The sequence below is a fragment of the Ambystoma mexicanum genome, chromosome 11, assembly GCF_040938575.1.
Source record: "Ambystoma mexicanum isolate Mex_15411 chromosome 11, UKY_AmexF1_1, whole genome shotgun sequence".
Classification (NCBI taxonomy): domain Eukaryota; kingdom Metazoa; phylum Chordata; class Amphibia; order Caudata; family Ambystomatidae; genus Ambystoma; species Ambystoma mexicanum.
The window spans coordinates 354,684,971-354,711,275 of NC_090934.1; the positions used below are offsets into that span (position 1 = coordinate 354,684,971).

The 26,305-nt window shown below is 44.4% G+C and overlaps 1 protein-coding gene across 5 annotated transcripts in view; it reads left to right on the forward strand.

Moving 5' to 3' along the window:
* Window positions 1–26,305, forward strand: part of PTAFR (platelet activating factor receptor) — a 504,188-nt gene that overhangs the window by 95,236 nt on the left and 382,647 nt on the right. For 2 of the 5 annotated variants that reach the window (XM_069623069.1, XM_069623067.1), the window contains one exon: window positions 25,294–25,389. The exons of the other annotated variants lie outside the window; for them this stretch is intronic. The gene's annotated coding sequence lies outside the window, so the exon portion shown is untranslated. The remainder of the gene's footprint in view (window positions 1–25,293; window positions 25,390–26,305) is intronic. 5 annotated transcript variants of the gene reach the window in all.

The window sequence follows — 26,305 nt, forward strand, 5'->3', positions numbered from 1 at the left end:
TCACTAAGGCTATGACTCCTGCGGAGAAAGTGCTTCATTCCTTGGACGTTAAGAGGGTGGTGAAGTTTTATCCCGACGATACTCAAGTCTTCATGAAGTCAAGGCATCTGTTTGTGGCTTTTGGCCCCTCCAACAGGGGGCAATCTATTTCTAAGCAAGGACTTTCCCGTTGGCTCTCCTCTATGATTTCCTTTTGCCGCGGGAAGGCTGGCAAGCCTTTGCGGGCCACTCCTAAGGCCCATTCTACAAGATCCACAGCATCGTCGGTGGCGCTGTGGTCGGGTATAACGCTCAGTGAAATTTGCCAAGCAGCATCTTGGGCGGTGCTGCATACCTTCACCAGACACTGTCTACGGCAACAAAATGTGGAGGATGTGCAGGTGGGACGTGCAGTCCTCCCAACACCTGTTCCAATAAGGTAATCCCTGCAGCTTCCGGTGTGTGGTTTGTTCTAATGGTGTTTGTTTCTCATGCCTATGGTTAGATTGTTTTCATTATGTTGGTTACTGTGACCTGGGGGCATGGGGTTTTGTTTGCCTGTCATGCACCACCAAGTTGTCATACTGCTATGTAATCTATTCACAGCATGTGAATCCATGAAATATCCAATGCTGGAGAAAGAAGGGAGCAGTTTCTTACCTGTAACTCCATTGCTCCAGCGTTGTTATCTTTCATGGATTCACATGCACCTGCCGACCACCCCTGCAGGAAAAACCTTGGTTCGGGTTTCCTCTACTTTCGGAGGTTAAAATCTGAAGGGAAGCCGTGGTGGCGGGGCTATTTATACTAGACGTCCTGTTGGTGCAGCCTAAAGCACCCAAAAAGATGTCGATGGGACACTCAGTGTTGAAGTTTTCCATAGGAAAACGCTATGTGAAAGTAACCAAGGTTTTCCCGGCCTGACGGGAAATATTCACAGCATGTGATTCCATGAAAGATACCAACGCTGGAGAAATGGAGTTCCAAGAAACTACTCCTTCTTATCGCCAATTGCTGAAGGCTTCACATCAGTCTTGTGTCGGGCAAAGATTCAATAAAGTGAGCAGCATTTCGCTGTTCCCTACTACATTACTACCTTTCCACCTTTCCATCTAGTATTTCGTAGAGCTTTGTCAGCTGTACTCAGAACTCCCAAGGTTGTTTCTAGTAAGGGAGGAGATGATGCAATTTTCAGAAAAAAAAGTTCTGCGTGGTGTCGGATTTACAAAGTATATGGAAAAGGGCGAGGACAAAGTAGATGATGCAGAAAACATAATGTGAGATTGAGAAAGAACCGAAAGGGGCAAAGGTAAGTCAGGGGAATTCACATTAATGTAGATGGATTTGTTTAATTGCTCCTGAAGTGTGCTTTCAATTGTCATTGGTTCATCGGGCTCTTTGCATTCACCAGCATCACCTAACAGATGTGTTGGTTGCTCGCATAATTGAGTGTCGTCATAGGTCAATATTTGGGCAATTGTGCAGCTGTGACTGCTCCGAGGCGCTAGTGCGCAAAGGGGGAGCTGTATCAGTGGTGTTGCGTAGGTGGGTGATTGAATGATTTGCGTAGTTAATGGGCAAGAGGTAAAGTGCCCCTGATTAGGTGATGCTGGTTCAGGGAATTCTAGCACAGTGGGGATCAAGATGATCTTTGATAGTGGTGATTTAAGAAAGCCTGTTTCTACCGTTACCTCATCAGTGATATAAATCAGTGTTTCAGCTAGTTTAGTCTTCTGTGCACACCATTTTGGTTTTAGTAAAAATGGGTATTGTAAGGGTTATGCTCGATGAAGCTATACAAAAATCTTGTCTATCCGACATAACTGTCTGAGACTGCTTTCGGGATTGAGTTTTAGGAAGACCCCGTCCCAGTTTGGTAGCGGCCCTGTTTAGTTTGAATAAGTTAAAATGCTTCTTTGAATTTACTGACTCGGTCGTTGGCATAGCTGCCTTTAATGTATAGTTGTAGCTAATGCTCATGTGGTGATTGAGATTGCTAGCAATTCTTTTCCTCAAACTAGGAGAGAAGCTTAAAGTAGATACAAAGGTGCAATATAATATAATATAAACAGCATATTGGAGCTCATGTAGATTCGCCCGCCACCTGCTAAACTGCAAAACTGCACTTGTGCGAATAAACGAAAATTCACGCGACCAGCTTCCTTTGTAGGCGGTGGGCGGGGTGATCACTTGTACGTGAGTTGTATTGGAAGTCAATAATGGTGAATCCACATCGTAAATGGTGTTTTGCCGAAAGCACTGTAGTAGCTGTAACAGTAAAGATGGTACTAGTTTAGCAATTAGTCTATTTTGAAAGTAATCCTCAAAATTCCACCGTGTCATTCATGGACGTACCAGCCGTTGGAAGATCCTTCTCACAAAATGAAACTACACTCGCTGATGAATTTGTGTGAATGCGCATGCAAAGGTGTGCGACCAGCTTCCTTTGTAGGCAATGGGCAGGAAGGGGCATGGTGATCACTTTTACGTGAGTTGTATCGGAAGTCAATGTTCAAAATTTAAAGTAAATGGTGAATCCACACCGTAAATGGTGTATTGCCGAAAGCGCTGTAGTAGCAGCCATTAGAAGATTCTTCTCCCGAAACGATACTGCACTCGCCAATGCACTTGTGCGCTCATGAGTAGCCTTAATCCCTGTGATACCTCTCAGGTCGGTGGCTGCTCCTGTGACTCAAAGCAGGTAAATGTCACTCCTTGTGAATGTCCAGCAAGATGGGATCAGTCCCAGTCCAACACCAGGCCCTGAAACCTAGTTCATGAAGTATTTTAAGCCGCAGCGAGTGGTCCAATGCAGCTAATAAGTACAGCAGCACCATGGCCACTGTATCATCATTGCTGGGCCATCTCTGTAGGTCATGCAGGTTCCCAATTAGTACTCCCCCAGCCCGCATTTGTGGCTGGAAGCCTGCTTGCTGGTCACATGGAAGATGATTTGCTACCATCGAACTGTGCATTTGACATGCAAATGTGTGCCAAGTGCCTTCCCTTATAAACAAGTGATGTTGGATCAGGAGGGAGTTTGACAGACTTGGATCTAAAGATTTATTTTAGTGAAGGCCAAACAACTGCTTTCTGAAGTCCATCCAGTACTATGGCCTGTACTTGTGATATATTGAGAATAAAAGTAATGTTCGAAATAAGAATAGTACTGATGGCCCACCCTGCCCTCAGTACAGACATTTTCTGTGACAAATAAGCAGCAAATGAATTCCGTAATTTGAGTGAACCTGAAATCATGCTCTCCGCTACCCTGGGGTTATGTAATTCATTGAGTACTTTCATACAACATTCAATTGCCTTTATCGCTTGTTCGACTCTATTTGCGTAAAATTCTATTTTATTTGTCAGATAACATTTTTGTGTGTTCTAAGTAGTGGTATGGCTTTCCTTTGTTCATGCTCCAAATAGTGGTGACAACATATTTATTACTGGTATCGATGCAGGTCTTTTTACGCTTAAGCTCTGGTAAAAGTTTTGTGCGATCTAATTTTTCTTTCACTTATTTTTGTTGTTGTTTCCTGGGGCAATTTTCTCAAGATATTTGGACCGACTTTTTATCTATTCATGTCTCCCGGGCTACTATTATCAGTGATGACGCTTAAGTAAATGTTTCACTATTACTGACAGAATTGCTGTTTTACAGATATGTAACAAACGTTTTCCACTATGTCTAGGGTCATTTAGGTTGTCTGTATAGATCAGTAGCGAGAATTTCACCACATAGTAATGTGATCACTCCACTGTATAAGGTTTAGAAACTTTAACATGGGTTTCAGTAAATATCTGGCCTAGACAGTGGCCATGTTTATGTGTGGTGTCAGTAATTAGTGGCCTGAAATCCAGACATGATAGACTTCCTATAAGGTTTCTGGTGGTCCTACTGTTAGGATTGTAAAACCATACATTAAAGTTAACTAAATGCCACTAAATTTGGGCATTTGATTACCATTTTGGCCGTTTTATCAGTGATTCATTCAAAGTGATTAACTGTTGCATTAAGTGAGCACTACATCAATAAGGGAACAAAAACCGGGTTCTTTTATGTGATGGTACTGGCTAACTTGATTTCTACAAAACAATAGTGATTCATGATTTACGAATCTTAAAAATCAGAAGAAAATCATCCAATCAACATCCAACAGATACACTATTTTATGATATCTTATCTACATGCTACAACATCAATGCATTAGCAGAACGAGCTTGCAGGGCAAATTTAAAATATACCTAAAATGAATCACTCTTCTAATAAAGCAAGAAAAGTACTGGCATCCTATCTTAAAGGAAGAAAATAATGGTCTTCTATCTCCTCTATCAGAAATATTCATGGTGTTGGAGTCTCTTCTGATAAAGCTATATTGGATGTCTTCAAGAACGTTCATGAATACCTTTTTATTCATCCTTGCAGGATAGCACCCAAATCCATTTTCAATCTTTCTTTGACAAAGTAGATAGAAATTCCTATTCTCCAAATGATCTGAGCCCCTTGGCTATTAATGTTCACCCTAATGAAATTCACCAAGCAATACAAGATTTCGTAAAGCCAACCGTCCTGATGGCTTGTCTATTAATTTTCTTTTAGTCTGTTTGCTTCTAAACTTGCCCCTAGGCTAGAATGTTAGTTTTCTTATTTTTCTTGGATGGCTAAAGCTTCTGAATCTTCTGCTGAGGCCCATAATTCTTTTTACTAAAGCGGGCAAGGATTCTGAGGATCCCAAAAATTATAGGCCCATCTCCTTAATGAAAGCTGACTGCAAAATGTTCACAAATTTATTGACTAATAGAATTCACTGTTACCTCCCCAAATTGTTAAAATCGATTTAGTTTGTTTTGTAAAAATTAGAATCATTTCCTCTAATGCCAGATTGCTATGTAATCTGATGTATATTGTCAATTGTGGTGACATCTATGTTGCTAGCTCTCTTAATGCAGAAAAAGCTATTGACTGGGTGTAGTTGTGCTATCTCTTTGAAGCTCTGCATTGGCATGGTGGTGGTGAAGGATATATCTCGCCAGTTATTTTTTATATTCTAACCCCAGAACATATATCTTTTAGTGGAGAGCTCTCTCCTTGTTTTTTGTTGATGCGTGGCACAAGTCAGGGTTGCTCACAATCACCCATTCTATTCCTTCCCTCGCTCAAACCTCTTTTGTAGCTTGTTAGAAAAGAAATGGGTGTTCCTGGAATTCATTGTGGGAAACTTGAAATTAAATTAGTGGTCTGCGTCAAGGTCATGCCTTACCTTATGATCAGCAGGCAGATTGGAATGTGTTTTGCGGAAACCTATCCCCTATGCAACCACCGTGACCCAGAAGATGTTACTAGATGTTTGGCTCTGCCCAGGGAATGTGAGCCAAACCAACGGGAGAAAAACCCCAGAATGCGAAAAAACCTGCGCAGTCTGCAGTCAAGAAGAATCCTTAAGAAGTGGGTGGCAGGTGAAGGACTCAAGTAGAGGAAGGATGGTGCGAAGAGCAGGAACGTGATTCGCAGGAAGGTTTGTCCAGAGGTACTCCAGGACATGTAATGGAGCAAGGCACAGGTATTGCAGGAAGACTTGACAAAAGGAGGACTGCAGGAAAGGGAACGAAAAATAGGTGACGGGAGGAAATACGGGGCGAGGAGGCAGACCAGAAGGGAGATAAGGAATAGGGCACATCACAGTGAATAACCGCAGCGTACCGAAGGACGAACACTGTGTTTTGCAACAACTGGCACAGTTGCAACGCAACATTTGCTGGTTGGAAACTGCAATAACAGTTGTCCTAGGATCCTAGTTCTGGATCTGTTACATCACCACATGATGGAGTGGACTATGTATATGCGTTACATTTGCCATCCAATTCCTTTCTGATGCATATATCCTGTCCTTTGATAAATTCAAGATTAAATTCTTACAAATTCAGATTTGAATAATTATAACAAACTAGCTGTACCATCCGGTGTTGCACAGGCATGTAGCTGACATGCACGAAGGGGTCTGCTATAACCTTGTGTATGTTTTATTGTGTCATAACTCGCAACATCGACAATCTCCCCGCCTATACTGATGGCACATGGTCGGAAACCCACTCCACCCGTGTGCAGGGCAAATGGTTGGGGTTGGTCAAATTTCACTATTGCCAGTACACCCCAGATTGATATGCCGACCTTGTGTCCTAACTTCCCATTATTGGAAAATTTGCAACCTCCCGAAATCACCTATACTGATGGCACAGGGCCGGACCGCGCCATGTGCTGGGTGAATGGGTGGGGTTGGTCAGATTTCACATTCGCCAGTACACCCTAGACTGATATGTCGATCCCGGGCCAAAATTTCAGCCCACCAATTGTTGTGGGGCAGGAGCCGACAATCGCAAAATCGTCAATCTCTCAACCTCCTATATGGGCAAATGGGTGGGATTGGTCAAATTTCACTATCGCCAGTACACTCCAGACTGGTATGCCGACCTTGGGCGAAATTTTCAGCCCACCAACTATTTTTGTGGCTGGATCCAACCCCGAACATACTAACACATTTTCACAAATTACTAGGCCCTGTAGTTATGGTTAAGTTGCTCAACTCGGAACACTTTTTGGGTGGCTTATAACTTCACCCCCCACCCCCTGGACAAATCCTCACCAAACTTTGCACCCCCCTGACCCCTCCCCCAGATGAATCCTCACCAAACATTGCAAAATAAAGTATATGGCCGCCCTGGAATGATTCTTCGAAGTTCGATGCGGTTTCGTCAAGGGTGGGGGGGATCCTAAAATGTGTGGAAATCCTCATAGATGCATTGGAAAACATGATTCTCACCAAATTTGCAGCAGGAGTGGCAGCTTGGTGCAGAAAGCGTGCTTTGGTAAATTTGGTGTACATCCATCCAGTAGTTTTCTTTAAAACTGGCAAAAAGTAGGTCCCAAAAAAATGTGATATCTGTGTCCGGTCCATGGGCTCACCTCCCGATTTGGTCCCTGGACACCGACACCCCCCTCCCCCCGGACCAATCGGGGTCCGGCACGATGTCAGAGGACATCGTACACGTCTGCTGATTCGACAGTGAAAAGCGTGAGCTGCGTCATATTTTTTTAAAATGTCATCTTGGATCCGTGGAGAGCCACCGGTGTCTGCGGATATCGCGGTGGGGAAAAAGTCTGGAATACACATGTGGGGTTATTTGGTGGTCGAAGGAGGGGTAGGAAAGGGTGGGGGGTGGAATAAAGATAATATGGGGCTGCTTATTTAGGTTAAAAAAAAGGGTTTGCAGATGCCGCAGAGTCCGCTGTCAATGATTGTGTCCGCGGACATCATTTGGATTGCAGGGGGTTCTGGGTGAATCTTGTTGTTTCAAGGTTTATTGTACATACTCGTTATATGGTTTCATTATATTGTGGTGGTAGTGGCCAGATTCTTGGGTGTGGCCATAGGCCACACTCCCAAGAATCTGGCCTCTGGCCACACAAACTATAGTAATGTGTATAGTAATTTTAAGTACTGTGGGAGAGTATTCAGTATCTGTAATATGGTGGAATGATATGAAGAGTATGTTGCATTTATGATTGTAGAACAATTAAGGATAGTGCTCCTTGATATCTGCTCCGCCTTTCACAAAGTGAACCATTGTATCCTCATGAAACGGTTCTATGATACCTTTAGCATCATGGACCGGGCACTGGACTGGCTGATTTGTTATCCTCACTAGCCACCCTTCCCAGCTGCAACTGGGCTGTTTGTATTGCGCCACCTCACTGTGTACCTAAAGAGTACTCCAGGGTTTTATCCTATAATTGTGGCTCCTATAGATTTATTTTGTCCCTCTGGTTTGCCTGATGTTTGTTTTTTCTCATTTCCAGTGTTATGCTAATAATGCACAGCTTTCCTTAAACTTCCCTGAACTCATTTGGTATCCTCATTTTTTTTATCCCTGTTTGTTTGATCACCATCAAGGCATTGTGTGCATCTGTCTCAATACCAGTAAGACAGATCTTTCTTATTGTGATATCTGTTCCGGTTTTTCTCCTATCCTCTGGCCGGCTGCCTTTGGGCCCTCCACTCTCACATCCTGTGAGGCCAAAAACCTTGGAGTCATCTTTAAGTCCTTTCTCTCCTTTACTACTTACTTTTTGGAGCTTGTAAAAAAAGCCCATGAGTTCAGCGTACTCTCCTTACAGGCATTACACTGTTTTTCACCCCCCCCGCCCCCCAAATGCTAATTTATGTAGAGCCCTGGTCCTGTGTATGATGGAGAACTGCAACATCCTCTTCCTTAAACTCCCCCTTTGTTGCTTATGCCCCCTTCGGCTAAACTAGAATAGTGCTGAAAGTCTTAACCTTGGCCTGAAGCCCAGGAATCATATTGCTGCAGCCCTACAATGTGTACATTGGCTCCTGCTAATTGCAAGACTACAATATGTCTAACTTTGTTTTCCTAACTACTGCCCTGCTAGAGCCCTCAGCTGCTGTAACTCCCATACTGTGATTGTCAAACTCTTTTTAAAAGAAAGAGCAGGAGGCATGTGTCTGTCTTCGGCTGGTGCCTCTCTTCTGAGCAGCTTTCCTGCTCCTCCTTATACTTGAGCTAGACTTCCTTAAGTTCCGGAAACTTATGAAAACTCTGCTTTGTGCTACTGTTTTACTTAATCCCTTCCCTACTAACTCCTGCCACTGAGACTGGTGGGCTGGGCCCTCATGAACCTTACAGGTTCCAGGCCCTATATTTAGTTGACATCAGTACATTGCCCCTGCCCCTTCAGCACTGCCCTTGTGGGTCTACCGCCTGGCGATTCTGTATCATGCCCTTTGGATTCTTATGCCCCAACTAGCTAGTAGCCTCCAACTTTGGAATCCCTTGGCACTTTACTTCTGGGCTCGTATGATCACTTGGCAATCCCTACTCCTCTTTACATTCATGCACTTCTTTTACTGCACAATGTATGTCTATTTATAGCAGCAGTGTGTACCTTTTTGTTTGGATAAGCAATGTAAATGCATATACAAAATATTTGTAGAATACTTCCAAGTGGCAGTTGTTGTGTGCAAGCTTAATATGTTGATAGAGTTATATGTAGATTTTTTAAAACTTATTGGTGGATATATGTGTAACTATTCCAAGCAGACAATGAGGGGAAACATAATAATAGTAAAAAGGGTAGAAGAGCTGTTTTGTGCGATGGTGTGCACGTGCAATCAAGGTTTTTTAACAGTGCATGGCCTAGAGAGGAGACTGCGGAGACCGCAGATGGTGATAAACGGCCATGGATTATGGTCTTTATTGTGTGCTAGAGAAAAGTAATTGAGACAGAAAATTGTTTCTGGCTTTTTTCTTTTTCTCTAGTATACAATTGCCCATTATTTTCATTAGCATAGTATAACATGCTAATGGAAATGTTGATTATATCTTATTGAGTCTAACTACTTTACTGAAAAAAGTTGATGACTCTATAAGCTTCTTTTTTAACTTCTATTATTAAACTGAGAGGTGGTTCCTAAAGGAACCTTTTTCTGTGTTTTTAATTTTTTAAATTAAAAAAAAAAAATGTTTTGCAGGAGATGTTGGGAAGTAAGGTCTGGTGGAGAAATAAGGGAAGGGAGACCAACCACAGATATAGCGGGGCAGATGGACAGGGGAATATGTTTGTTGGGCGTGTGCTCATTTTATGGTTGAGGCAGTGTTTCTCATGCTCTTTGATTACAGCCACAAAAGCACTTTGAAACTGCTCCCACCTGCAGAGTGGTTTGTTGCAGTATATACACAGTACTGTTGTTTTGGCTAGATATGGACGAATAGATTCCTTTATGGCTTGCAAAGCAGCTGGTGGGATATTCTGCCCCACAGGAGTAGCCTGTGTGGTGGAAGTGTTAGTTGAGGAAGATGAGGGAGAGGAAGACAGTGTACTACTTCCTGAGAAAGGAACAGCCTTTCTGAGAGCATTTAGTGTGGCAGCGCATGGAGGTGTTCCCATAGGAGTACTGTCCAGGTTGTCCACGACTAAGTACTCTGTGCATTTCACCTTGGAAGCCTTAGCCATTGGTACACCCCCAACGGTGGTAAAGAACTGCCACACCCATGATTTTCTCTGGGTGCTAGAGGTAGCCATTTCCTCTACTTTATCTTCATTGTCCTCTTGATTGTTTTCTGCATGATTGGGCTTTTTCCGTTGTGTAGGCCGTGGTGGTGGTGGTGGCTCCTGGGGAGAAGGGATGGCAATTGCTGATGCCATATTTTAAGATAAATAGCAGTTCTGATAATATTCTTCCAAGCATGTGCTCTGTCCTAGATTTTAAATGGATAATGAGTAAAAATAGTTGTAGGAGCTGTGCAAGGGTACATTTTCAGCTTGAACCTTCCTAGATGAGCTATAAATGCAGTTTCGAACTGTTCAAGAAGCACGGACCCGTTTGTGAAGTGCTGAGTCGTTCGCGAACACATCATACTGCACGCGAGCATGTGGTCAAGTGACACTGTCTGGAAAGTCTGCGATGATGTCAGACATTCACGAACACAAAAAGAGTGGGAAAAGTTGCTAAAAGATTTTAGAAGTGTTAAAAAATGTTGGTAGGAGGTGGGGAATGGCACAGTGTTCAGGTCAAACTTTCTACATTGGCTGAAAATGCTGCTATTTTGGGGTAGGTATGATATTGGGAAGTTGTAGCAAATTAGGGTCCACTGGTAAAAACCCATGAAATTCAGTATAAACATTGTTAAAGGGAATGTTATGGTTAAGTTGCACTAACAAAAACCTATAAAATTCAGTGAAAGCACTTTGTTAAAGGGACAGTATAGTTGCAAGTAAAAACAGAAAACCATAAGAAATGTGCCAGTTATGGTAAGCTTAGCAACCATACACCACCACCATGCTCTGCTATGACTAATACACAGGACATCGAAGATGACAGAACAAATGTCATTGATATCACTAATCACATATGAAATTAATTTTCATGAACATTTCTTACAAGTGATTGTGTTTACAATGTTGGTAACAACATGTCAGGAGTGATCAGAAGAGCTGTCATTAAGTACTTAATGTATTAAAGAAGGTACTCCTCTAAACAAAATATTATATAGGAGTGTTGTTGCTAATACAGGAACCTAATTATAAATACTGTGAGAAACATGAGGTGTCTCCCTAGCTAGTCCCTGGGGATCTGTCAACCAGGTGGCCAGGACATGGCCATCGCTATTGGATCCAGTTCCTGGAGGTGGACCAGTGAGTGAAGATCACCTGGATTGAGGGGAGGGGAGGAGGGGGGTGGGGTGTCCATGGGTGGGGACACTGCCAGGTGAGATGCTGTATCCCCCTTCTTTCAACACCTTTTCCCCATCCTACCACATATGATATTCTAAAACACTGCCCCCCTTTTCTGACATGAACACCTTCGCACAACACAAAAGACAACAGACTAACGCAGAGCCGTTTACCTGACCTGTGTCCCAATACAAGGGTCAGGCAATTGAACACACACACACACACATGCACGAACACACGCACGCACGCACGAACACACGCACGAACACGCATATTCCGATGAGGAAGGCAGACTGCACAACGCTAACTCAGCACGGCAGTTCAAGAGGAGGCGAAAGACGGCGGATTCTGCGAGGGTGACGAGGAAAGAAGTGACCTTGCCCTTTCCTATCAAGGCCTGCGAAACCTCTGCAAACGGAACCCTAAGACCACAAACAAAGGTCAACTTGTGTTACAGCAGAGGTCAATGGTACACAAGACCCTCCTCTGCTGATTACCAAGCCGGGATGAGACGCTTGCCTCAGTGGTACCAACCCTGACTCCAAAGGAAAGCCAAGCAGTTCATCACAGTCGGTGAGTCAAGGAGAGAGTCGTTAAGAAACCAAACTGTGTTGAATAAAAAGTAGCAAGAGCTAATTTGAAGTTTGAAGGGTTTAAAGGAACTATTGAGAAAATGGGGGGGGGAAACCGGCAACCGAGGTGTCCGGCACCACGTGGGTGTTAACGCAAGAAACTCTGGGCGGTTACCCAACGGTAGAGACTACCATAACCAGAAGGCCTCAAAGAAGCTGAGAAAGGTCAAAGTGGTCATACATGGGTCTTGTAAAATCCTCTGTACCATCAAAATTCATTGACCGATCGATGATTGTGAAGCTGAGGAAAATGAATCCTGCATGGTGAAATCCGTATATGAACGGTGTGTTTGTTAAAAGTTGGCAAGAGTGAACCTGGCAGAGGGATGCTAACAAAAAGGGACAAAGTCTAAAGTCCCGAAATATAGTGAACTGTCTGCAAAAGTTGGCGAAAGTGAACCTGGCAGAGGGAGGCAGATAATCGGTGGCGAAGCCTGAGTAACTGTTCAAAAAGACATTAAGACTTGTGAAAGTAAGAAGTATTGGAAGACCAGGGAAAGTGAATTGTCCCCCTTGTCAAGTGGGTCAGAGCCCAAAGTCCATTGAGAAAGGAACAGGTCAATTGATTTGCTGAATGCAATCCTTGAGGGGTCGGTGCACTAAAGAGGGGGACCCAGGGGTGAAGCCATCACCCAAAGTGTATGCGGAAAATAGCTTTTTGTTTGCTGATTACATCAGGCCCTCGAATGCTAGAGACATTTATTGAAAAGGGACATAACCATCAAAGAACCCAATAGCTGGAACTGAACGGTCGGCTCGTGCTGAGAAAGCTCGAGCGGGTGCTGTGCTCTAAGGTCCCACCTTGTCCCGTGCTGAAAATGTGGGGAAGGGAGACCCCTGGCAATCACATCCTGACTTATTTGGAATACTTGTTTCTTTCTTGAAGCCCTATCCCACACTCCATTTATTTTTTGTAATTAGTTGTAAGGCATTGGCAATAGGTTTTTTTCTTTAGTATAGGCCCTTTTATATTGACACAACACCACAAGGACTGCCTTATTTTACGTTTGATGGTCGAAGCTTGCTACCATCTTAGATTTACGTTTAGATTAGGCGTCTTTCCACCCTTGAACTGTGATCACTTGTGTCCGTCTTTACTGTTACCACCATAGGTTCCTTACAATACACATAAGCATTGGCTGTAGCATGCATCATAGAAGTGAAATATTTTTTATTTGGTAATTATGGCTATTAAAATAATAAATGCTACCATATCAGAGTTTTGAGTAATGTTAAACATGGAATAAATACCTAATAATTGAAGACTTACTACATACTTGTGTTAGTACAAACAATACATATGACGACCCACAATGCATACAAATTAGAGGCACATGCAGGGAAACTTAAGTATGGAAGAAAGAAACAACATCAGCAGAAAATGTCCATAACTAAGTTCATCATCATGAATACAAATGCATTGTGTGTTTGAGGCCTGCTTATTGCCCCATACATATGCACCATGAGCTGAGACCTAAGGAAAGTACTTTAAGAACATACAAGAATGTTAACGTCTAGCTATATGGCACCTTTTCAATTTTCATATTTTGACTGTCAGTGAACAAACCGCCTGGCTTACATATGTCGGTGAACAAAAACAAGTGGCCCAGATATGTGATGTAAGTGATGTCATCAATTACATTTGTGATGTCATCTTTGATGTCCTGGGTGTTAGTTTTAGCAGTGCAGGGTCGTGGTGCGAGTTATGGTTGCTTATCTTACCATAACTGGCGAATTTCTGGGGGTTTTCTGTTTTACTTGTAACCATAACGTCCCTTTTTTAAGACCGTTTTTTTTCCACTTAATTTCATAGGTTTTTGTTAGTGCAACTTAACCATAATTTCCCTTTTTAACAAAGTTTTTTCATTGAATATATCTATATAGATTATTAAAAGCAATTATAGATATTCAGAACTCCTTTCCCAGCAGTAAACTCGATTCAGCTCCATCTAGACAGCAAATGTTGGTTTCCCTTTCATCAATTCAGGCAGCACAGCTTTATAGGATAACATTAGCTAATGGAGATTTAGCTACTTAATTGTCCTCTGAAATGCAATGGGAGCATGATTGTGGAGAGGTATTTGATGCACATACATGTCTTTGATTTGGAGAAAGGTTAAGATGGTTTCAAGCTCAGCAAATATATCTCAACATGTGTATTTTTTCACAAATCGAGTATTTATTACACCAATTAAATTATTTAACTCCAATTGATTGAATGATGAAAATTGCCGATCTTATAAATATATTTGTGGCTCATAAAAACATGTTTTTAATGTTTTTTATTTTGTTTTAATGTGATCTAGTTTTGTAAATAAACTTTACACATAAACAAAATACAGTCGACTAAAATTCACTGAATTTAACTTTCGATAATACCTAAAACAGTAATAAGATGGAGTAAAACAGAATAATAATGAAGCAACACGACAATAGAACAATAAACAGTAAAACAACAAAGCAGTAAACGAAAGTAAATTAGAATTTGAATAAGAAATTAAGATAAAAAAGAGAATAAGTACTCACTAATCATATTTACATTTCATTTCTGATCACTTTCGCATTAATATTTCACTGTAGTTATTCAACCTTATTAATTTGTTCATAATCCTTACTTATTTACTTTTATAGCCTATTTATGTTTTTATGTTCTTTCTGGGTACAAGTTTGTAGGCATCTTAAAAATATTTTTAACGTTGATGTCACAAACCTTCACCAACATTTTATTGGAGAGTCTTTTCTTTAACTATTCTTATATTAATGTTCTGTTTGTCATTGGTATTAGAATGATTACATTGAACTGGAAAAGGATTAAAGATCTATAAAAGGTTGGTGAAATAATATTTGTAACATGCAAAGATTGGAGAGATGTTTAGCTTGTACACCGGATCTATTAGCCAAACATGACATGAAATGGCACTTAATTAATTTCTTGTCAGCCAATATTTCATCTACATGAGGACCATGATTTATTGTATATACTGTTTCATGAATTTTACAAACTCTCAAATGCTCAGATTTAATAACCGTGATATCTATAGCCCTTACCTTTTTGTTTCCGTCCCTCCCACATTTTGTTGTGTTATAGTATGTGGCCCCCTGCACTGCATGTATTAAGGCATCTCATTACTTTATGCCTTTAGCTGCTTATTTATATGTATTATTTTTGATTTATTTATCTCCTTACCTCCTCTGTTTTATGTCAAATATGCAGATTTTCTTTAAGCTCTGTTTTTTTCATAGCCATCTTTTGCATATTGATAGTAGTAGGGTTTAACTAGATGACCTGTTATGTCTGTGACCGTTTACGAAGTACTTTCAGTTGCATATTATAACTACAATGTTGTGCACAACCTGTTGTATGAGTGAGTCTAAATAACTAAATACATTTAGTAAACAAAAAAAATGCACAAAAACACCAAGAAACCAGTTTTCTTAATCTATGCCAAGGCTGTAGAACCACATACTTATCAATCTAGGACTCGCGACCGTGTCCTCTACAGCTACTTCTCACCCATGTGATACAGCACCCAAAGCCACCAAGCCCAGGAGCCCTACTATGTACCGCCCTTTATTGCCTAACCCCCGTTCTACTCCCATACTCCCTTTGTGCATTATTAGATGTTCCCCACTAACTGTAAATATTGACTATTCCTTGCTACTATTTTTTTTTTAAACTTTAGTTTTTATTCGCATTTTTAGAAATAACAAACCCATTCAAGAACCCAAGGGGAAAACCCCCCCCCACACCCCAACCCCCTGCCCTCCCCCTTACCCTGTGTCCAAAAACCTATATTTACCTTGGGAGAATGTCAATGGTCAGTCCATCGTCTATACCGTGGAGATGATGCGAGTTGTGGCCTTTCATTTGACGGTCAGATGCCGCTTTTCCCTGAGTCGTGGGCTCCCTGGCACGAAGTCTCACCTTTCGGGCTCCGTCTTGGCTCGTTCAGGCCGGAGGCCTGGCGTCAATGTCGATGAACGTTCCAGCCCCAAGACTGCTGAACACCATACCAGTTTGTGAGGAACGTGCTGCTTTCTTTGTTCACCATCGCAGTTAGTTTGTCCATCAAGAACGTATTTTTCACCTTTAGCTGCCAGTCCTCTTTGGAGGGGGGTTCGGGGCTTTTCCACTTCTGGGCAAGGGCCACTCTGCCCGCCCACAGCATGGTTTCCCACATCCTAGGGTATCGATATAGCTCTGTTTCCTCTGGGGGGAGACCCAACAACATTGTTAAGGGATTCAGTGGCAAACGCTCTTCTATTACCTCTGCCATCCAATCTCGCACTGAGCCCCATGTGTCCTCTAGTGCCCGGCTGTCCACAACCTTTCGGACACCTAGACGAGACCCCCGTGAACATCCTCGACAACTTCGCGGGGTCCCTGTGCTACCCCTGTAGCACCTTAAAATTGTGCTCCATGTCCGAGGTGAACAAATTTCCATGAAATGCTATTTTGAAGATTCTGGCTCAGGCATCCTCGGAGAGCTCCTCACCTGCTAGGTTGTTCCAAAATGTACGAAAGTTTCTTCTGCCTTGAAGGTCAAAGGTGTTTAGGATCTTGTACATGTTAGACACCGCCCCTTTCCTTGAGGTCGCCAGATCAAGGAGTTTTTCGAAGGGGGTCAGCTGTCTCCTCAAGTTCGGGCCCCATGACGGGTTGCAGAGGATGCCCTTCAGGCAGAGGCATTCGAAGATGGACAGCGAGTCTCTTCCGAGAGCCTCCCTGAGGTCCTCATATGTTAGGAATTCCCCCTCTCTGGACAGCTGCCCCGCCCATTCCATTACCTTGTCCGACCATTCCTGAGAGTGCCGGAACCCCCTGCTTCCCAATCTAAGGGGGTGGCCCCAGAGAGAGGTCATCGGAGACGGCCAAGTGGTGAGGTGAGCGGTCCAGGGGCCTTCTCTCCAGATGTCCCAGAGGACTCCCAGGGTCAGGTGGGACCTTAAGTGTTGAGGGATCGACCCGGGAGAGCCGTGAAAAGGTAGAGAAGCTGTGGTAAAATATTCATTTTTACTGAGGTCATTCGGCCATACCACGATAGGGTCATCTTGTCCCATCTCCTCAGATCTGACTTGATCTCCGCCATCATGGGGTCATAGTTTGCGGTGCTCAATTTCGATATGTCTCTGGTGAGGAGAACACCCAGGTACCGTACAGCGGCCTTCTCTACTTTGATCCCATGAAACCAGTCTAGAGGGTCGAGCCCCGGGTCTATTGTCCTCATAGGGAGCAGGACAGATTTAGCGGCATTTATCTTCAAGCCTGAGAATCGACCAAACGCGGCTACCAACGCCAGGAAGGGGGGAAGTGATGCACCAGGGTCCACCAGGTATGCCAGGATGTCATCTTCAAACAGGGACAGTTTGAACTCAACGTCTCCCCTTATGATCCCCTTGATGTCTGGATGAGCTCTAATTGCTATTGCCAAAGCCTCTATCGTGAGGACGTATATCAGGGGGGAGAGAAGGCAGCCCTGCCTTGTCCCTCGGGAGAGGGGAAATGGTTCGGAAAGGCTCCCGTTCACCTGTACCCTTGCCTTGGGGGCCCTGTAGAGGGCGGATACCCAGCTCATAATATGGGGACCGAAGCCCATCCTCTGGAGGAGGAGCCCCATGTATCGCCACTCGACCCTGTCAAAGGCCTTCTCCGAGTCCAGGGAGACGACACTCGCGTTTAGCCCCGACCTCCGGGCAAAGTGGAGGAGGTCTATTGTCTTGCGAATATTATCCGACCCTTGCCTTCCCGTAATAAAGCCCACTTGGTCACCATGGATTAGCTTTGGCATAATTCCCTCCATCCGCCTCCCCACCACCTTGGCCAGAATCTTAACGTCAATATTTAACAGAGATATGGGCCGGTACGAGGAGCATTCCGCGGGGTCCCTCCCCTCCTTAGGCAGGACTGCTATTATGACCCCCATCATGGACTCGGCGAGGATGCCGTCTACCAGGACAGCATTGAAGACTCTCGCCAAGAACGGGGCCAGGGTGGAGCGAAAATCTTTTATAGAAATAGACAGTGAAGCCGTCATCCCCAGGGGAGGTTCCCACCTTCATCCTGCCTATCACCTTCTCAATCTCATCCTCTGTCACCGGGCCCTCTAACCCCTCTGCCATCTCCCGCGAGAGGGATGGGATTTGTATTGAGTTTAGGAAATCCTCTATCTGGGAGTAGTCCCCCTCGTACTCCGAGGAGTAGAGGGTTCTGTAGTATTGGCGAAAGGCCTCTCCTATGTGGGAGGAGTCGCGGCCGAGATGTCCCTGGGTATCCCTCACCTCTTTCACCCTTCTACTTCTCTGGACTTCCCTCAGTTTCCAGGCTAGGATTTTATCGGCTTTGTCCCCTTTCTCGTAGTATTTTTGTTTCACCATTAAGAGGCTCCTCTCGGTTTTGTGTAGGAGCAGATCTTTCAGTTGAAGCCTGTAGTCCTCCAGTGCAGCCACCCGGTCCTGCTCTACCGCTTGGTCCGGGGAACCCCCGGGCTGGAGACAGGCTATTTTACCCCGCAGGGCTTTCTCCTGAGCTTCCCTCTCCTCCTTCATGGAGCCTATTTTTATGAGGACTCCCCGTAGGGTTGCCTTGAAGGCGTCCCAAAGTGTGTGCATGGCCACCTCCCCGTTGTCGTTAAACTCAAAAAACTCTGTTATAGAGCCGAGGATTTCCTGGGCCAGTACCGCGTCTCTTAACAGGGCATCATTGCATCTCCAGCGCCCCCTACGTTATTCACCCCAACCCAACGCTAAGGTGATTCGGACTATGTCGTGGTCCGAACAGTGGACTGGGTCTATCCGGTAGCCCGCTACATATGGGGTGAGGACCTCGTCTACCAAGATGTGGTCAAGTCTCGAGAACGAGTTATGGGTAGTTGAGTGGTAGGAGAAGGAGGGGGTCCCCACCCTGGGAGATGGGATCGTATCCGACAGTCCCAGGTCTCTGTTGACCCTTTGGAAGTGTTGCGCCATGAGCTCTGTGTCTGAGGTGCTGGGGGCTAAGCCGTCTTCTATCCATAGTCTGGTCTAGGACCATGTTGTAGTCTCCCCCCACCACCAGTGGGCCCTGAACGAACAGTCTCAATTTGTCCCCTACCTCCTCCCAGAATTGGGCCTGGCCTTCGTTAGGACAATACACTACTGCTAAAGTCAAGGGGGACCCCTGCAAGGAACCCCGCACCATCCAAGTACCGGCCCTCGGGGTCTCTCTGGATGGCCTCCTTTTCAAAGACTGTGTCCCTTGCCACCAATATGGCCACCCCTCTTTTTTTGGTCTTGTGGGAGCATGAAAGATTCTCCAATTCTGCCCCCTCGCATTCTGGGCTCTTTTCCTTTTGCCCAGTGTGTCTCCTGCAGAAAGAGCAGGTCAAGGTTCGCCCTCCTGAACTCCCTATGGACCATAGATCTCTTCGTGGGGGTGTTCAGCCCCCGCACATTGAGGGTGCCCACACCCAGGGCCGGCCAGACATCAACCATGATCTGTGTTTTCCTCTCTATTAGCCACTGTCATTGCATCATTGCTCCCTTCTTGCTCCCCTTGTTTCATCTTTTGGACACTTTCGGGGCCTCCCCCAACTGCCCCCTAGACCCTTTCCCCAACAAACAAACACCAACTGATTCGTACGCCCCCTCCCCTTCGCCCCCTCCCCCCACCCCAGCGTCCAGCCAGATAGGTCCGGCATTTCTGGCATTTTGGCCACACCACCAGCCCGCCTTCTACGGCCAGGCAATCTTTTCACAAGCACCTATTTTCTTGAGCCCCCCCCTCCCTTCGTCCCCCCCCGGTCGGCCCCGCCTTACTTGCATTGCCCGGGGATTCAGGGCGCTGCTTAGACTGCAGTTTCTCGTTTCCAGACCACCAGGTGGTCATGCCCCATTTCATGTCCCCATGGTCCGAGCTCCCGTCCCGAACTCGGCCGGGATACCCTGCGCTCATCCCTCAGAGTCATTCCGTTCTCCGTCCTTTGCCGGGGAGGGAGTGTTCATCTTCCTAAATTACCTTGGGCCGGATTTCTTACTGCTTTCACTTGACGGGACCTGGCCTTTCGCTCTACCCAGGTCGGGTCCCGTTGGCCCCCTCCGAGGGGCCGGGTCCGTCACGTAGTCCTGGATGGCACCCTTGATATCCTTCGGTGGTCAACGTCGTCCGCTGGCCCAGGTATTCAAAGGTTAGAGAGAAGGGGTAGCCCCATCTGTATCATACCCCCTTCTCTTTTAACAGGTGTGTGAGGGGGCGGCACATCCTGCGTTTGGCTAACGTATATGCGGAGAGGTCCTGGAAGATGGAGACCTGGGAATTATTATATGCGACTTCCTGAGCTTTTCTGGCGGCCTCCACCATTCGAGTCTTGTCGGCGTAGTAGTGGAACCGGACCAGAATCGATTGAGGTCCTCCCGCCCTGTGCACCCGGTCAAATATGAGTTTGGTGGTCATCTCCTCTTCGAAGAGGAGGGCTATAATGTCTCGCACCACACGGGTGACCTCTCGCTCCGTCTCCCCCTCTGCCTCAGGAACCCCAAAGAATGTAAGGTTGTTTCTCCGTTCCCTGTTTTCAGTCGTCCATTTGTCTCGACCTCTCCTCCTCCCGTCTTTCAAGGGCGGATAACCTCATGCCCATCTCCACCTCCAGAGTCGCTGAGGATGACTGGCCAGATTCCACCTGAAGGAGCCTATCCTCCACTTTGTCTGTTCTTTGGGCCATTTTATCGAACTTCTGGGCAAAGTCCGAGCGCATGTCTCTTATCTCCTGTAAAATGGAGGCAAAGCCCCTTTCCTTTGCCTCCGCCGAGGGCGCCGAGGCTTCAGACTGGGCCATTGCACTGTAGTGGGGCGGGCTGAGAGCGCGGGGCCTGGATTCTTGGTAACAGTATTTTTGTAGCTTCCTCTGCCAACCCATCCGTTTGCCCGGCTTACCGTTAAGTGTGCCTCGCTCCTGCGGGGGCAACAGAGTCACCTGGCGGGTCCACTGATGACCCGCTCTCCCCTCTCCGGACTTCCCGGGTGCTCGAGTAAATGCTGTCGGGCGGGCACACGCCCCGCCAGCCTCAGGCGGGGGCCTCACACCCAGAGCAGGGGTCTTCGGGGGTCCTCTGCGCACTTCAGGGGGGGCGCCTCGTTCCCTCCGGGGTGGGCCGATGCTCTTATCCGCCTGCAGTGATAGTGGTCGTCGGGCCCAGGGAAAGGCGGGAGGGACCCCTCCTCCGCGGGTCCTCGGTGGTTTACCCCGCCCGATAGGGGGCCGCAAGAGGGTCGTCGCCGCGCCTGCAGGTGTTGAGCTCGGTCAGCGGCGGGAGACAGCTTCGCTGTTCTTCTGGCATCTCGCGTGGGGCTCCAGTCACAGCGCGGAGGTAGGCCTCTGGATTAGGCGGCCTACCGGCTCCACCCCCGCCCAACTCTCCGGAGGTGGTTTTGCCGCAGAGGCCGCAGCTCTGGATCTCAGCCTCCCGGGGGGGGCTACCGACGCCGCTGTTTTTCTCGGTGGGGGCCCCGGGGGTTAACTGCCTGTGTCGGCTCCTTCGTTCTCAGCGGGGGGGGTCTCAGGGGGAAGGGGAAGGCTCAATCCCCAGTTCGACCTGGCCATTGGCGGAGCGCGAGATTCAGGCTGCCATCGCCTGTGCGCCCCCTGGTGGCCCTCCTCCTTGCTACTATTAATGGTTTGGCAGTACTAAATGTGATGTTGTAAGGACTGTTCACCCCTGCTCTCCTTTAAAGTATGCCTGTAAACCCTGACGATGTGAGTACCATTAATACTTCTCATACTTTTCTTCCACTTTCGCTCCTCTCACACGTTGTACTCATCTTGCTTGCTTCAACCAGATGTACATTTTCTACAACTTCTAGACCATCCTCATTCCCATCAAACATTTTCTTTCACAACAAAGGTTTTCACTCTTCGTGGTGCATTTCCACTTCTTGCTCTCTTTGTATCTTTACTTAAAGTTCAGGCCTTCCCTCTCTCCCACCAAACCTTTTCTTTCATGCATATTCTTTGTTAAATTATTACAGTATTTCTTTGCCATTTGCATAACCTCTTTGTGCTTTGGGCCCTGAAAATAAAACGTTGGGGTTATGTTTTGGGGTGAAGAGAGCAGATTAAAGGTTGCTATTCTTAGATTGACTGTGCATGTGTGTCCTACTTTTCTCTTATTTCTCTTTGACTTCTGTCCCATCAACAACTGTTCCCATGTTTTTCTTTCTCTCACATTATACATTGTCTTTTATCTTGCTTCCTCTTTCCCGACGTACATTCACTTTCACTTAAATGTCCTCTTCTCCCCATCGGTTTGATCACTTCTGCTTCCTCCTCTATGCCATATTTGTCTTAGCGGACCTGTATTTAGGACATTTTAAAAACTGTTCACTGCTTCTCAATGCATTTTCCCTTATGTGGGATAGTTCGTTTAATCTCTTTTTTGCTGTCCTTTCTCTATGTGTGAGCCCTCTGGAGACTGCTGGAATAATTTAGGTCTAGACAGTGAATGGGCATCTTGGGAATCCTGTAGTTTACCCTGAAGGAGCTCCAGACAGACATTACATTTTGGTGGCACAAATTAGGGCACATGCTCTTTGGTTATGGTGAATATGTTGTGACTGACTGAACAGGAAGAGAGGCAACTGGCCAGTACACACTTGCCATGGTATTAATAAGCATAGTAGGTACCGATGGATGTTGTAGTTACAAAGAAAGCCACACCAAGTCAGTTTGTCACCACTTAATGGTAAGGAAAGTCACATCAAGTTTGCACATCATGCTTTAGGTGGCGGTATTTTAGAAAAGCAGTTTAATTTGTTTTTAAAATGATTTTTCGTAAATTATGTGTGTTTTTTTTTTAAATAGATTTGTTACACATAAGTAAGAAAAAGTATATGGAAGTAGAGCCCATTGGGATCTGGAGTGATTGGTTTATGAGTTGAGGCTTTCACAACAAACGTGCAAGGGTGCGCATTTTGTGTTGATCTATGCTAATTAGACATGACGTCAGACGTCGGACCTGGATGGTGTAGCGGTATACAAATGCCTTCAAAAACGAAATGGCAGGCCTTTACATGTGCGGAACACGAGTAAGTAAAGGGGACGTTTACATGACATTAGTTTTTATATCACTAAAGTTAGCAACTCTGGTGCTTGTGGTCCAGATGGCCTGTCCAATCGAATGTTTAAACATCCACTACTTTGGGCAGAAATACTGCATAAGATCTTTGTTACAATCAATGAGACCCAATGTCTACCTCCTAGCTGGACCCATCCCATAATAGTCCCCATCTACAAAAAGGGGGATCGATCTTTACCATCTAGTTATAGGCCGATCGCGCTACTGGATGCGCCAGCAAAAATGTTCACGAGGCTCATCCTACGGGACTTTAACATCTGGACCAAGGAAAAGAACTTAAGAGACCCTTTCCAAACAGGTTTTGTTGCAGGTCTGGGAACATCTCCAAATCTTATGGTCCTGAATATGTTGAGATCCATCGAGCCATTCTCTTTTACAAATTGTAGTATCACAAATGTCCTGACTCTCTTCACTTTAATCAAGCTCCGTCACACCAACACCACTATAGAGGTTTGTTTATCCATGGCGGGCCTCCTATCATCCTCTATTGAAACGGCCAGAGGTTTAAAACAAGGATGTATTTTAGCTTCCTCGATTTTCAACTTTTTTATTTTCGATCTTGGAATTTCCCTCCAAAACATTGCAAGTGACTCACCGAAATTGGGAGTCCACACTATTAGTTATTTAGCTTATGCCGATTTAATCCTCATATCTCAAACTCCCATAGGCCTTCAAAAACTCCTGGATACCTTAGCCACATATGTAGTCATAAACAACTTAACAATCAATACTCAAACTCAAGTTATGATTTGCAAACCTCACCACAACAGAATAAAACCAACTACCTGGTACTTTCATAGTGACCTGTTGTCCCAGGTAAATCAATATAAGTACTTAGGTGTGTTCATACAGGATTCGCATTCAGCTCACAAATTACAAATAGAGATATTTTCAAAACTACGTATGCTCATATCGCAAGCAAAGATTTTGAAGGGCAAATTTGGTAAATTTACTCTGAAGCATATTTTGCTATTTTATCAACAGAAGGTAATCCCTTCTCTTTCCTATGGGCTTCATACTATGCAACCAAAAAAACCCCAATGTTGGGGAACTATAGAAGCAACTTTCTGGAGACAATTATTGCAGTTACCTAAAAGCGCTCCTCTTCCATTAATTAGACACGAGCTAGGCATTACATCGCTCGAATCTCAAATCAACTGGAGGATGTGCGCATTATTTAGAAAGGTGATCCTGGGAGTGACTTCTGATAGTCTATTGCCCGTTCTGGCTCAACATCTATTAGCCCAGGAACATGCTTTTTCTAAAATGTGGTGTAATACGGTTTTGAACTCATTAGCTGACGCAAACATCACTCTTGAATTATTACTAACAAACCCAGTGCGAGCGAAACAAAAGTTGTTTGAATTTCAATGGATCCAAAATCGTACATCATGTCTTCAGTATAAAGATTTTGATACTCGTGTCTTTGGTATAAAAGCTCTGAATGTGCCCGAACCCTATTTACTAAAGTGCCCAAATTCACACATACGCCATCAATTCTTAAGGTTTCGCTTTAATCTCTGGCTGACAACACAAATCTTAGCCAGACGCAAACTTCTTCCTAAAGGTGCAGATTTCTGTCATTTTTGTATGGACAAATCTCAGCATGAAACCCTGGAACATTGCATTTTATTCTGTCCTATGTTAGTAGGTCAAAGGTCAGCTCACTTCAAGAAACGTAATCTGTCTAAGTTTGCATTTATGTCTACAAGTGAAATTTGGTCTAATATATGTAATTTCCCGGATTTAACCACACGATTCTCAATCAGCTTTCTTGAGGCGATCTTTCCTAGTACAAGGGCTGTGCTTCTTGGAGAAGCCACAACTTAATTAGATTTATATTTGTATTTCGCTCCTTGTTGTAGCTGTTCTTCCTGGTGTTTAGCTTTTATGTGAAATGAAATGTTCTGTTTTTTTTATGCAAATGATGCTAACTTGTAATGAAAAAATTGCCAGATAATCTACTTTGTCTATATTTGAAAGGATGATCTTATTAGCCATATCAAATAAAAAAAATTTAAAAAAGGGGACGTTTGTGTACTTTGACCTATTTGAGGTTGATTAGTTATATTTTAATGGACAGACCTTGTCGACTTGAATATGCGAACTAATAGAGGGATTATGTTTTTGATATTGGGAAAAGACTTGACTACTATGTACTGCAAATACAGAGCGGGCTGAATTGGGAGTTAACTATAGCAGATCTTAAGGTTGAAGTGTGCGTTCACCATCCCGGATGGCACTTTGGTGAAGGGACTTTTTGTTTCAATGGATATTAGTAATTGACTACAGTTCTCTTTTGGATTTGTATTTTGATTTTAGGCTTATCCATATTGGGATTGGAAGTTCAAGATTGAAAGTGTTTGAAATACTGCGTAGGAATATACCTGGGAGATATCTGTTGAGCAATCCAGTAAGGTACTGTATGGAAACATCAGGAATTATGGATTCATTATAGATGGTTTTAAATAATTTGGAATTGTAACTGGATTAGTAATGCATACATTTAATTGTAGGATGGCAACCCTGCTGTCAGTTTGCCAATGAGTGGAAAAGATTGGTGAAGTTACACCCTAGATTGAGTGAAGAAATTACCTGATACAGTACTCAGTGGTACAGTAAATATTAGAACTGATCTAATATAATGAGTGTTGGTTAGTTGCTGAGATTGGCATGTTTGCTTCAAGGTGAGATGAATGACTATTTGTGGATATTGGGATTTGGTAAGCACTGGGCACATAGCACATATAGCTAGGTGTTTGGTGGTTTGTTGGTGGCAATACATTTTTAAATGGTGAAGGTTTAAAATGAACACAAGAGGTAACTGCTGACCATTGGTAATATACGTTCAGAAGGATTTTTGTATGTATTACTTGAATCGGCAGTAATTATTACATGTGTGTTTTTTCTTTTGTTCGCCTCTGACTTCAAACCATTTGTGGAACGGCATCTGGATCGTATTGCCTTGTATGTTGCGATATGTGTTGAATAATTTGCAATTCCTGGTTTGATATGGCAACTGGGGGTCGTCCGTGTTTTGTTTTTGTTTTTGCTTTGTGATTATTCATTATAATCTAAAGGGTTGCATAATATATGTGAATAACTGTACAATATGGTGGTTATGTGAAAATATATATGTATTTTCGTGCTACAACATGAATGTGTTTGGATAGTAATGTAGCCCTGAGGAAGAACTCTGTGAGGAGGTTGAAACGTGTTGGCAAGATCATTAAAAGAATAGATGTTGGGGCGTGGATTGGAGCTGCCGCGGATGGCATGGCTACTTAATAGCTCCTGACTGACTCCATGTTACAAGAGTAATCGCAGCGGCTCC